Genomic DNA, 13,366 nt, shown 5'->3' on the forward strand with positions numbered 1-13,366 from the left:
TGTGAAAAAATGTATATTAGATTCAAACGATGATTTCCACAATTGCTGATCTAATTGTTTCAAAAATGTTTTTCATACAAATTCATGTTGGTAGATTCAGCACTATAATGATTGATAATCCAACACTGAAAACACAATAACCTCTAGGGCAAGACAACAATGGTCGAAAACGTGGCTTGAGACCAGATGGAATCTAAGGGCGTTTCAGCACGGTGGATGCCTTCATTAGGAAAAGCCACAAGGTTAAAAGTCTTGATGCCTGTAAATAATAAAACAGAATATTTTGTTCCTTTTATGAAGCAAAATGATAAACGTATTCAGAATACTATCTCATTAATTGTTTAGCATCTGTGTGCAGAAAAGATTGAGGTCCCTAGGCATGTATAGTTCATGCAACCAACTCTAATACCCAAAGTGTGTGATCCAAAAACAAAATTATACATCATGTGTCCAAAGTGAGAGGTTCCCCTATCACAATATTGTTAGATGTGTCTTTTGCAGATTCATGGATAAAGGGGTTTTGACGGTAAATGAAAGAAACCGTAAGGCTTTGGGGGAATTCAATATCTCAATGCTATGTAACTCTAAATACATCATGAACTTCATGGGGTACTTTATTTTCACATACATATGTGGCTGAAAAGAGAGAGACATCGTGGGTTGAAAAGATCCAGATAGGTTAGTGGTGGTATTGAATCCAGGTACCTATTGTTCTACAACGTTAGATGAAAAGATGACCTCTGAACTTACTACTCCTTTGTCAGCATTGTCTGAAGTAGAGATTGATGTAAAGCATATTACTAAGAACCACATAACAGTGTTCATACATTGAAGTGGATTTGTGAAAGATTTTGAAAACAAAACTAAACTGTAGGATTCTGTACCTGTAGTTAATAAGGTGCACCGCGTGCATTTGAGTGTCGGGAATAAAAATCATCTTGATGATCTTTGTGAGGAGGACTGTATTGAACTGACTGACTTATCAGAATGGCTTTCTTCTTAAGTCATTGTACTTAAAATGTCTGATGAGATAACGTTGTGTGCTTATTTGCTCTCACTAAACAAAAATATTTTTGATGAGCACCCTTTACCCAAGATTCATGAAATGTTAGTGGTGGGTGGCGCCTGATACTTTTCTATTACAGACCTCAAATCGACCTATCATTATGTTGTTTTTTCATAGTCTTGTGATGTTACTACATTTGTCACCCAATACGAGGTATATAGATATTAAAGACTACCCTTTGGGCTGGCCTTGGTTGCTAGCGTCTTCCAAAAACTTATGGTGATTGTTTTAAAGGGGATGGGTTGGGTGCAAGCCTTCCAAGAAGAATCTTGGTTTATGCTGCGGATATTAAGGAACATAATGCATTGCTGGATAGAGGGTTGAGTGTTCTAGAGCGTAGAGTCATCACCTTGAACATCGAGAAGTGCAGGTTTATAAAACAAGAGGACGACTTCTTGTCAATTTGTAAGTCTTGAGGGAGTATCTTCACGGATAAGACAAGAGCCATTTAGAGAGGATAGTATTTTCCTTATTTATGTTAGACCCTTACGTACAGTATCAGGTACATAACTCTAACCATGGCTTCATTCTCCAATGTAATGGAATTACAGCTAGACTTCCACTCAACACACACAACATTATATGACATCATTATTCATACTCAGCTTTACACGCATCAGTTCAGATATACGAGAGCACCTGCTCAGCTGCCAGCTTCCCCTTCTTCACCCACCTTGCAGAATGGGCGCAACTGGCTCCAAAAACTTGGCTTCTACTACAGCGTTTCACATACTGTAGCTAACAGCCATTGCTATTTCCCAATTTATAGTACACAAGTTTAGACCTTTGGGCTAATGAAAGGCTGAATGGGTTATGCCGTTTAGAGGACAGAAAGCTGAATGAGCTAAGCCAGAAGTTGAACTTGTAACTAGCCATGTAGGGCACTCTTCAAAGAACAAAAGTTTAGCTCTTTGAGCTAGACTCCATCATAATGATTGTGATCTCAGCTATTGTTGCCACCTTTCCAAGAGAAAAATACCAGGTATTTGCTCTTTTTTTGAGAGTCTGCAAAGGCCTTGACATGATACTGAAGAGGACTTTAAACAAAATAGATTGTATTGTGGGAGCATAAATGTGGTATTGAGCACCTGTTCTTTCATGTTGTTTAATCACTGTGATTTAATGAGCCATGCAGATGTACAACCCCTGGCTTCTGCACGTAGGCAGGAGTAGGGTTGGGTAAAGTCTCAGAATTGTTTATGCTTGTTAGCTTCCACTATGTTTATAAGTAAGGAATAGATAAGTAGAAAAAGAATGATAGCAGCAGATGTCAAAACTGCATCTTTCCTCACACCTTGAGAATGTATTCTTGTTTTGCCAAGATTCCTGTTTGTGATTGTATAAAGCTTAACTTACGAAACCAAGCGTCTGCACAAACGTCTGACTAAGCTATAAGTATGCATAAGTAGTTCAAACAGTACATAAATATTGCACCAGCTGCTTCTGGCAGAGCATACTTGGAACATGACTGCTTCGTATCTCTCAAGCTCGAATTTAGAATAAACATACATTCATGACTGTGTTTGATTGCGGTCTCTCATTAGACAAGTGTACTTGATATGTGTCCACAGAATTCATTTGTATGATGACTTTTCTGCCTTTGTTTACTTTATTCATTAGTCAGAGATACTTAACTCAGCTCTAGAGCACTTTTTAAAGTGTTTTCTATTTATATTGGCTGTTTGAATTATGTAATGGTCATGGCTAAAAATACCACCTTTAGGTGATGTTGCTTATTTTTGTAGCGGCCGGGACATTAAAATCCCAGTGATGACGGAAGAAAACCGGCCAGTTGGTAACCGTAATATCACCTAGAAGACGTTTCATGTTTATTTATTTGTTTGATTAATTAAAATCTTACAAAACTGATATAAAAAAATGTATACAATACTTAAATATTGATGCATCGCTTATATTCAAATACTTCTCATAAAACAATAAAAAGTACTCTGACCCATTAAAATTATTCCATTAATCATCTTGAGTAAGAAGACGTGAAAACTGAATAAAAAAATCCACTTGGTTAAAAACGACATACACGTGCAAAAATGTTTATCCATTGTGTTTAATATTCTGATTGAAAATACAGTTGAAAGGTACAATTTCATACGGTAAAATAAAAAATACAAAACAGTAAGTTCTAGATCCTCGTCCAACAAGCTACTGCAAAAGGCTTTGTTGTATATCTATAAAGACAAGTAACTCGACTACATATTCTTTAGCAAAGCTCGTTATGCTTTAAATATAAGATTGAAAACATGCTAAAAAGGTAATATAGCCACTCATGATAACGAATTCGGGAGTCTATGGTCTAAGTGAGTGTGGGCATGAGACCACAACCCGAATTCTCACCATGTAGCTGCTAAAGATTGAGAAGAATGCTTGGTTCAATGTGCTGATTGCCGACCCTCTGCTCCCATTATTTCTCTCTAATATCACTGAGTGTATTTTAGCTACTTGTGTTGGCGCCACTTTGGTTTGATTATTACCCACATGTTCTCAAGTATGAGCATCAATCGACCCGTGTGTCCATCCCCCTCCACACCTCCTGCCTTAGAAACGGCCGCGCATGCTCACACCCTGCGCAACCCTGCGTACTAACGTCACGAGCGCGGCCAGTTCCGGATGTGCGGGCGGCAGTATGAGGAGGAGGGAGCGCGGGGAGCCTGACCGGCGGCGCCTGTGAGGTGAGGGAGGGGGCGAGGCAGCGAACGTAGCTTCTATAAGCATTGGTGAAACCTACTCACCGGTTTCAAGGCCCCTACTGCCATCCAAGGGATCGCAGCACCGAAAAGGAAGCGCACTGATTGCGCATGCGCGGGCTTGCGGCGTAGAGGTAAATAGAAAATGCGTGAGGCGATGTGCGCATGCGCAGAGCTGATAGCTTGACGTTTTTGCGTATGCTCAGACAAGATTGGTGAACCGGAGCACATGCGCATTGAGAATCGGTGCAGGCTCGATGCTACCGGATTGTGCTTCCCCCCCCTGAGCCGGGGAGTCGGACATGCTGCCAGATAGTGAGCTATGGGGTTTATGTGGGTGCCTTAAGGGAGGGGGATGGGAGAGGTGATTACTGCAGGGGAATGGGATAATATTGCTGTTCCGAGGACCGGAAGAACACCCACAGTTCACCCATCATCATACTAAAGTACTTTCTAATACAGCACTCCCGAATCAACACTTAGGAAATCAAATATATTTTGTCTCTGGTACCACCACAGCGTACAGAAGCAGGAAACCTTCGCTCCAGTCACAACTTCGTGTACAGTACCTCCAAATAATCGCGGTGCAAAACAATACAATATGTACATCGCCCAACCACAAGCAACTTCCTGTTATAGCAATAGCACCCAGCCCATATAAGGCCCGCATTCAGTTCTACATAGTAGAGAGCTCCAAATCGCAACACATCAAAAACAAAAGCTTCCTTCATGTATTGCCGTTATACTTGGTTTTGTCCAATCCCTGTCCAACACCATATCAGGTCCTTGTGTAACGCATCAGTGCTGCAATATACCCTACCACATCAACTCTCGCAATACCCTGTAGTTTTTTTTAAATTTCCCAGTATATAATTACGTCACTTCACACCACTGGTCAACACAGTTATAGCGCGTCAAAAATAATACCCACACCCTTGTCTGTTCAGCTTGAGGGTAAGTACTATCTATGTAGTCAAATGAATGTGTCATTCTTGCATTTCTAGAGATCCCTTTATCAAAACACAAGTCGTCTTCCAGTCCCTATCTGTGAGGTGTTAGCCTAATTCATCTGCCCAGGCTGGTCTGGCTGTCATTTCAGTCTTAAGCTTATCTGTTTAAAGACCGAGTATACAGCCAGGTAACTAAAAGGCCACCAGTGCCCAAGTTAAGGACCGTTTGAAGTCTCAGTTCGAGGAGGTGCCTCTGGGAATCCAGTCAAATCTCTCATGTGATCCCTGTAATTTTGGCATACTGCAGGATTTGATTAGCTCCCCCCACCAAAAATGACCCCTGTGCCTCTTGGAATGTGATAAACTTGTCTCTGGGGTATAAGTCACACTGTGAACAACAACCTGCCTCACCCCGCAGTATAATAGACTTGTTTGTGCTTATGCACTTACAGTTGCAGTATCCAAGATTTCAAGTCTTTCGAGAATGATGGTCTTTGAGAACCCTTGTGGCTATTCTCTCCCAGGCCCGGGATTTCAAACAACCAAGGTGTGACCCCCTCTTCAAGTTGCTGGGCTCGGATGTTAATATCATTTCTGCTGCTAGATCTGGAATCTTCTCATAAGTAAACATTTTTGGGAGGTCGTATGCCAGATTTATTGCAGTATGGAAAGCCAATCACTTTTATATTCTAGACGGAAGCGGAGTACTGTACTGTAGATCATCAGCTTGAACTTGTATCCTATAAGTCTATTTCTGGTTTTGTTTAACCTATTGTCCACATTCTGTACTTACTGATCATTAGGTGTTTAATTTGTGAGTGCTACTTGTGGCATAAGGCCATTTAGAGGGCTTGTATGTTGCCATCCTTCAACTTTTGTGTGTGTTAGTGGTTTGCCTGCTCATGCTGCTCTTCTACACTGTATTGGATTTGTACAGCCCAACATTCACACCATTGTGTCGTGAGAGTTGGACTTGAAGGTGGGACGGGGATCCGTGATGTTGCGGGGGGGGGGGGGGGGTAGTACTAAATAGCATTATTTTATCTAAGGTTGATAGCGTGTCTGTTTTTGTAATCTAGAGACTTTCGTTCTACTTCATCTCTCTTTTAGGTGATCTGAATTTGTGTCTCTTTTTGTAATCTAGAGACTTTCGTTCTACTTCATCTCTCTTTTAGGTGATCTGAATTTGTTTAAAGTGAGCTGTGTATTGAGCAGTCTTCACGTATGGTTAGCCTTACAGGCGTGATGGTTATGTAGGCCTAGACCAAGGTTAACATTTCATTAATGTAGTACAAATTCTACCTTTTCTCACGGTCCATAACTGTGTAATACACACAATGTGCATGTGATCAGAGTTGGCAGCTCTTGGAGTGATCGTTAACATGTTAATCTTCTTACAAAACTGCTTTTCTCACATGTAAGGCCAGAAACCTACATTGTGCATGTTGCCTTTGACAGAAATTAGAAATGTCTTCCAAAATCTGAACTCTTTAAAAAGCAGGGCGCAATACATAGTTTCAGGAAATCCTGCCCCTCCCCCCCCCCCACGTGCTCCTCGGTAAATGCCATAGAATCTTCAATACACTTCCAACTCGTATAAAACTTGTTCATCACTCACGATAGTTCAAAGATTATCTATTAAAGCTACAACTACAATGTACTGTTGTAGCCTTTATTATTCTGGCCTATCTACCGGTACCCTCTTGTTTATGACCATTGGCCTTTAGTTTGTATGTATTTTTATTTTGTTTCTGTGACCCTTGTACGAAACCTACAGTGAGTGTTCCTTGCGCTTGTTCTTTGGCACCAGTTTAAGAATATAAAATTTATTTTGTTTATTATATTTTATACCTAAACCTGTTGCTATGAATCCCATTCATGACACAACTACGTATGTATTTTTTGTTTGTTTTTGCCATACAGTATGAACGGTGCTCTGTAAAGTGCTTTGACACCACACTGGGTCTGGCAATGCTGTTAAAAAGAAAGAATAATAATATGGGTATACTTACGTCACCAGTTTATTCTTTTATTGCATAGATCTTGAACTATAGAATGCTCAATCTTGTGCAGGATATGCAAGTCTAGGCAATTGGGCTGTTGTAAATATCTAACTTCGGTTACCCATGTTACTGGCTTGATTGGATCTAAATCCAATTTGGTAGTCATTGTAAAGTACCCCCAGGTCTTAGTGGGCCATTCAAAGTGCTGGCTTGAAGTTGCAACACTTCTGTCAGAAGTTTGAGAGCTCCAGAGTTGGTGAAGGACCAGCATTTTCGCACTGAATTTACCCCGAGTGTCCGAGGTTTCTGAATGTATAATGTAGTTTTCATTTTGATGCTTTTTCTTGATTACAATTGATTACTTTGAATATAATTGATATTTCGAAGGTCTTACCCTCTAACAATTTGCACTACTTAATGATTAACATGCGATTGTTACCCAAACCAACTTGATGTATGTAAATTCATAAATGGCAATCACCCTGACGAAAACCGGACTACAATCGCGGTCTCCCCTGGAATTTGCAAATGCAATTCCCTCAAATTAGCTAATGATTCACCATGATAGACCAGCACAGTGGCAGTAAGTGAGGCCATCATTTACAAGATGTGCTTTATCTGTATTGTAATTGGCATTCCCACCATTGGTAATACGAATGCCTAATTTTCAATCTTCAAATCAACCTCCATTGCTATTTCAGAGGCTCTCTTATATACACATCTCTTGGACATTTGGCCTCTTGCAGTGCTAGACTGTCTGAACCCTTAGTTTTTAGATTTTTTTTAGCAACTCAATTTTTCCTACGAGATTTCCGTTTCCATCTAGTACACAGGCAAGAGTCTTTATGGGTGTAATGTGGGATTTTGCCTTAGTTAGCCTACATTTGAATATGACTCAATGTACTGATGTGGCGGGCACTTATTGCACCCACTTTATACACGCATTTTGCATTCTCGGAGGAGGTTCCAATTCAGTTTACCTGGGCTGACTTTGCATCGGCACAATGTGGTTCCTTTTTAGGTAACCTTTTAATGCAGTCTCTTCAATAGGCTCCAAACAGGTTTTTGTGGTCTCTATTTTACAAGGTTTCGCACGAAAAACCTATGTGGGTCCCTGGATTATGTACCTGTTGATCCGAATGTTGAGGTGAATACAGTGACCTCTGATTTTAACTGCTCAACTGTTAGATTACCAATCCGCTAGAGGCAAGTTCTCCTCTGAAAAGGTGGCTTGCAAAATGATTACCTCTGATACTTTGAAGATCTAATTAAGGCAAATATCTACTGCAAAGGATTAGAACTCAAATGATGTACCACTTGCAATAAGATGATGAAAACATCTAAAGGTCGGCTATTCTGCAGTAGCATAAGTAGATTCAAGCTGCTTACTGCACATATTTGACTAACAAAATTGATTCAACAAATAACTGTCATAGGTCAATCACTTCAAAACAACGCAGCTTCCTAATTATCAAGGGTTAGAGACAACCATACAAAACAATGGTTTCTTGAAGGGCTGGGGTGAGAAAGTGACCCCTCTTAACTACAACATTATAGGGATTGGAGTCAGAATTAAGGACAGATTAATTGCAAGGGGCCGATATTATTGAAGCATTTGACCAATCACTTATTTTTTATTTTTCTCTGAAACAATAGCTCGGTGATTTGGCTAACGTCCACCACCTCCAATTACCATACAAAGAGTCTGAGGTAAGAAGTATAACCCACTGGCATGATATAATTTGAGGCAATAGCTTCAGGGATAGTGGGTGGAAAAGCCATCTGCCCTCAGTAGGGGGCTGTTTACTTTCCCCATTCCTCTCCCTCCCTGTCCCAGAGGAATGGATGTTTTTCTACCTCTACTTTCTGTGATTGCATGCTTCTTAGCACCACGTTTTCATGGTCCTTTGGCTGGGCGTTGCCTGCTTAATTTCTTCTGTTTAGAGAGCTTTAGTAGGAGGCCAGGTGAAGAACCTTCTTTCCTACCATAGCATTTCTGAATGCTCCAGTGGCATAACTTTACAAACTCATTTTCTTGGAATGCTATGGTGGTTTATAGGTGGGGAAGGAGGTAGAGCTGTTTTCCTTTTCCAGGCCCTTGGGACCTATCCATAGCATTCTGTAGCCTAGAGTTATACATTTTCCCACCTTTCAGTGGGTGTGAAAGATTGCTCTCCCCCTGCAGAAGCAGAAACATAGATCAAACAGTAAAGTTGAATATAAATCTGTTTCTCCCTTTACAGCAGTGATGCCCAAAGTACTGCTTGGGGGCGGCAGGCGGCCCTCCTGACCTTGACTTGCAGCCTCCCAGCTGAACGAATGCACTGCACTGCTTTATTTTGAGACAGCACTAACATTCAGAAAGATGTTTACTAAATGGGCAATCATTTATAACTGAAGTAAAAGAGAAGAAGCAAATAAGGTGCCCCCTCATCACTTAACTGTTAGAACACATTATTTTTTAAAGACATCTTGAAACAAATGTGCAAAAAATAATGCAATTTCTTCATAATTCAAAAAGTGTATTTTATTAACATACAGACATGTTTCACCTCCGTACATCAGTGCATTCAGAATATTAAAAAACGTTGTAAAAAATGAATGTAGAAACATTTATGCTTCCTCCCACCCGTACAGCAATGCCAATAGTTAACTAAGAGGCAAGTCAGGTGTGACGTGGAACCCTCTGGGTGTCCTGGGTTGGTATTCCACATGCATATCATTATAGTTTATTAAATCGAACACAAAAGAAGGCTTGTACAGCTCGTGTGTTTCAAGGTGCTCTTATGTCATGATGAAGTAAAAGGAGGCAAAATGAAATTAGACAAATTCCTTGAATCACACAAATTAAGTCAAGTGGGGAAGCTGGAATTGATACTAGGTTTTTGGTTTTACATTGTGCAATTCTATTTCATTCCAATGCAATAATCCAGTTACTTTTTTACTCTTGGCTGACTCAAGGCTTGCCCCAAGGTGCAATAAAGGAATAGCGATTCAGAGACAGAATAGAACTGACTTGCTAGAGACTAGGGCCTTCATTTAGAGAACAGTATGGAATGCAACACCCAAAATGACACTGACTCACTGGCCACAACATGATTTGCTTCCCCTATGACAACCTAAACCCCGGTCCACCCCTGCCTTTCCCACTCCACCCTCGCCGCATCCCACTCCCACCATGCTGAGGTCAATGTGGCCCTCGGACACACTACAGACCATAATTTGTGGCCCCTGGGAAAATGTTTGTGACTACCCATGCTTTGCAGACTGAGCACCCGGATGGACTACAGCAGGAAAGAAAGCTGGTCTCCTTCTAGCCCCTAAAGGGCCTTGACCTAAAAGTAATCAGTTGTCCTTACTCTTCAGTCAAACACTGGGAGACACTGGGTTTGAAAAGCAGTAATCACCATGGTCATGCCATCAGTCTGGAGTTAAAAAAAAAAAAAAAAAAAAGTTCCCCTCTTGAGAACGGCACCTAACGTTTAGATATTCTTTCAAATAACCATACAGTTGATATAGGCTGTAAGTGTTTATTTGTGGAATGCCTCATTCTATAGTTTCCTTACTGAAGAAACTAAGGGCCTGATTTAGATCTTGGCAGATGGATTACTTCATCACAACGGTGACGATACTCCGTCCGCCGAAATATAAAGTCCTAGTATATAATGGGATCTATATTTCTGCGGATGGGATAAATGTCACCTTTTTGACGGATTAACCGACCGCCAAGATCTAAATCAGGCCACAAGCCTTACAGTTTAGATTCTCAGGGGTCCAGTCTGTGATTCTTTATACTTCTCGTGTTTCAGCAAAATTGCAGACTCTGTACCTCGTCCTTTATAGAAATTACTAACATTTCATGTTTTTTGGTTAAAGAGCTTCTATGTTAAATATAACCCATTGCTTGTGCACCCTTCTGTAAAGAAGTTTTTGAAGCTGGAGAGAATGAATGAAAACAGACATTTACAATATTTATAGTACCTCGACCAAAGTTGAAGTCAGTTGTGCTTTAACAAAACTGATGTCTGACTCCCTCACTATTTCTTGAAAGGTCTCACTGCTTGAAGCCTTGACTCTGGGACAGGCTACCAGTTCCTTATTGTGCATGTTTATGTGCACTAACTTTGTGAAAAGGGCACTATAATGCCCCTCCTGAAAAAGGCAACATTTGATCCTGATGACCTGCAAAACTACAGACCAATGGTTTCCTCCTGCCATTCGTAAAATGATAGAGCAGTATCTGGCAAGGTGGCTCTGTAATCTTCTAAAATCATGAGTCGGCTTTGAATTGTCCCAAAAATGGTTTTTCATCCCAGATGGAGTACTCAGTTGGTTCTGCCTGATGCACTTAATGATCTGAAAAGCACAAGAGATTAGACCCTTCCCACTGGCCTCTCCTTTTGGACTTATCTGCTACCTTCATCAGATTGACATTTCGATCTTGATAGACCGTATTGGCGCAGTTGGACTTCCTGGACAGGTGATAAAAGCTGAAGTCCTTTCCCAGTGAGCAGACCCCGAATTTGGTTTTGCCACCCTTTAAGCCCAGGTATCTTCCAGTCAACTGTGGTGTGCACACATGGTATTAAACAGGGTGGAGCTCTCGTCTATCCTGTTTAATACCTGTATGCATCCATTGGGTGAGTTAATTGTATTCTTTGGCATTGATACCATCTTATACTGACAATTCAGAGCTTCAGCTTAGATTTGATACTCTGACCTTCACTAAAACTGGTTGCCTTAGTGTTTTACTGCTGTTCATGAGCGAATGACTGGTAACTTCTTAAAAATACATGGGCCCATGGCTGTGATTCTGCTGATGGGCGATCACTCATTGGAGAGCCTCTTACCATCATCCTATAGGAATTTCCCTACTCCTTCCAACTCTACAAAACATCTTGGAACCTGATTCGACCACGATATCTACTTTGAGTTGCAGATTTAACATGCCTGATCTAGCTGTATCTTAGAAAGGGCCTACTTTTTTTTATCAAGATAAACACCCTTTAGTAATTGGCTCCTTGAATCTGCCTTGCCTAGATTACACTAATATTCTGTACCGAGGTTTGCGAGGTGATCAATTGAGAAAACTATCGAGAATTCAGGACATGCAGTGAGAGTTATCTACGGCCTCTAAAAATGTGACCATGTTACAGCATACCCAAGGGTGTCCCATTGTCTACGGCTCTCACAATGAGTTCAGTTCAAAGGTCTTTGGTTTGTACCTGTTCAAAATTCCTGACTGGCATCATTACTTCTTTCTACATCCCATACCTATGCAGTCAGTTTCTTCTTCCTCGATGCAAGAGACCTCTAGAGTAATGGGACATCTGCTCTGAAAAAATCTCCCTTATCACCTTTAATGCCTTAAACACTTTCTTTTGTGCTAAATGTTCCTTGTTTTTGGTTGTTTGACAGAAACATACATGCCTTAACCACGGGTGCCTCTGAAACGCGGTCCTAACAACAAATGCGCCTTTGCCACTCATTTTATTGTAAAGGCATGTTTGCTAAAGGGATATGCGTGGTAAATTACCACTACCCCGACCACCCTAAGCCCTAAAATCCTATACCCCTATCTCCCCCCCCCGCCCTAAAATCCTATCCCCCTGCTCTGAGTCATAAAACCCTCCCATAACAGGGCTCGAAAAATTGTACTAGTCCTGCAGGTCTAGTACCTTGGAACATCCCCTCGACCTGACTGCAACCCACTTGACCTCCGTCTATGAAAACGGAGTAAAAGTGACAAGATAACATGATTTAAAGGCATTTTTATTGCTCATTCCCTTTGTGAGCAATAAAAATGCCTTTAAATCTTGTTATCTTGTCACTTTTGCTCTGTTTTCAAAGACGGAGGACAAAAGTTAGTTTATCTTCCTACTCGCCAGAAAGGGCGAGTAGGACCCAAAAATAGCTCGTCCTCAGCAATTCTCCCTCGCATTTGCGAGCGGGTGAGTGGATTTGTCGAGCCCTGCTTAAAATTACTCCCTCCCCCCACTCTGAAGTCTAAAACCCTGCCTCTACCAAAAACTACCCTGACCCCCAGCTCCCCTGCCATGAGCCCTAAAACGTACCCTGCGCTGCCCTTAAAACTACCCCTTTCCCCGCCCTAAGGCCTAAAACCCTGCCCACTTTAAAAAAAACGACCCCAGCCCTAAACACCCCCGCACACCCGTCCTTAGCTCTGAAACCCTGCACTCTTTAAAAATGACTCCATGGACCCTAACCCCCCACCGACCCCACCCCTAAAAACTACCCTGCCCCCTTCCAAAAACTGCCCTGAGCCCTAAAACCGACTCCCCCCGCCCCTAAAAACGACCCCCCTACCAACCCGGCCTCACTTACCTGTCTGCGTCCCCGTAGCTTTCTGTTCCGTCGTTTCCTCTTCCTGCCCATCTGTACACAAGACCGTTATCTGCCTTACATGTGCATGGTTAAGGGAGATTCGTGGTTCAGGCAAGCATTGCTGCACGTGCGGGGAAACAGCACGCGTGACTCAGCCTGCTTTGTAAAAACGCTTTCCCACTGTTCTTATTCTGTGGCTCTGTTCTATGATGTCAGTGTATTTTGTGGAGGATACCTCTAGGGGACAGAAGTGCTTTATAAATAGAGTAGTACTTTATAAATAAAATAAGGAATGGTGAT

The 13,366-nt window shown here is 41.5% G+C and overlaps 1 protein-coding gene across 4 annotated transcripts in view; it reads left to right on the plus strand.

Moving 5' to 3' along the window:
• Positions 1-3,622: 3,622 nt before the first annotated feature.
• SPOP (speckle type BTB/POZ protein) overlaps positions 3,623-13,366 on the plus strand; it is a 344,731-nt gene continuing 334,987 nt past the window's right edge. Inside the window, exon 1 of one of the 4 annotated variants that reach the window (XM_078645267.1) lies at positions 3,623-3,753. The gene's annotated coding sequence lies outside the window, so the exon portion shown is untranslated. The other 3 variants (XM_078645270.1, XM_078645268.1, XM_078645269.1) reach the window with 3 other exon arrangements.

The sequence above is a fragment of the Lissotriton helveticus genome, chromosome 5_1 (genome assembly GCF_964261635.1).
Source record: "Lissotriton helveticus chromosome 5_1, aLisHel1.1, whole genome shotgun sequence".
In the NCBI taxonomy this organism is placed as follows: domain Eukaryota; kingdom Metazoa; phylum Chordata; class Amphibia; order Caudata; family Salamandridae; genus Lissotriton; species Lissotriton helveticus.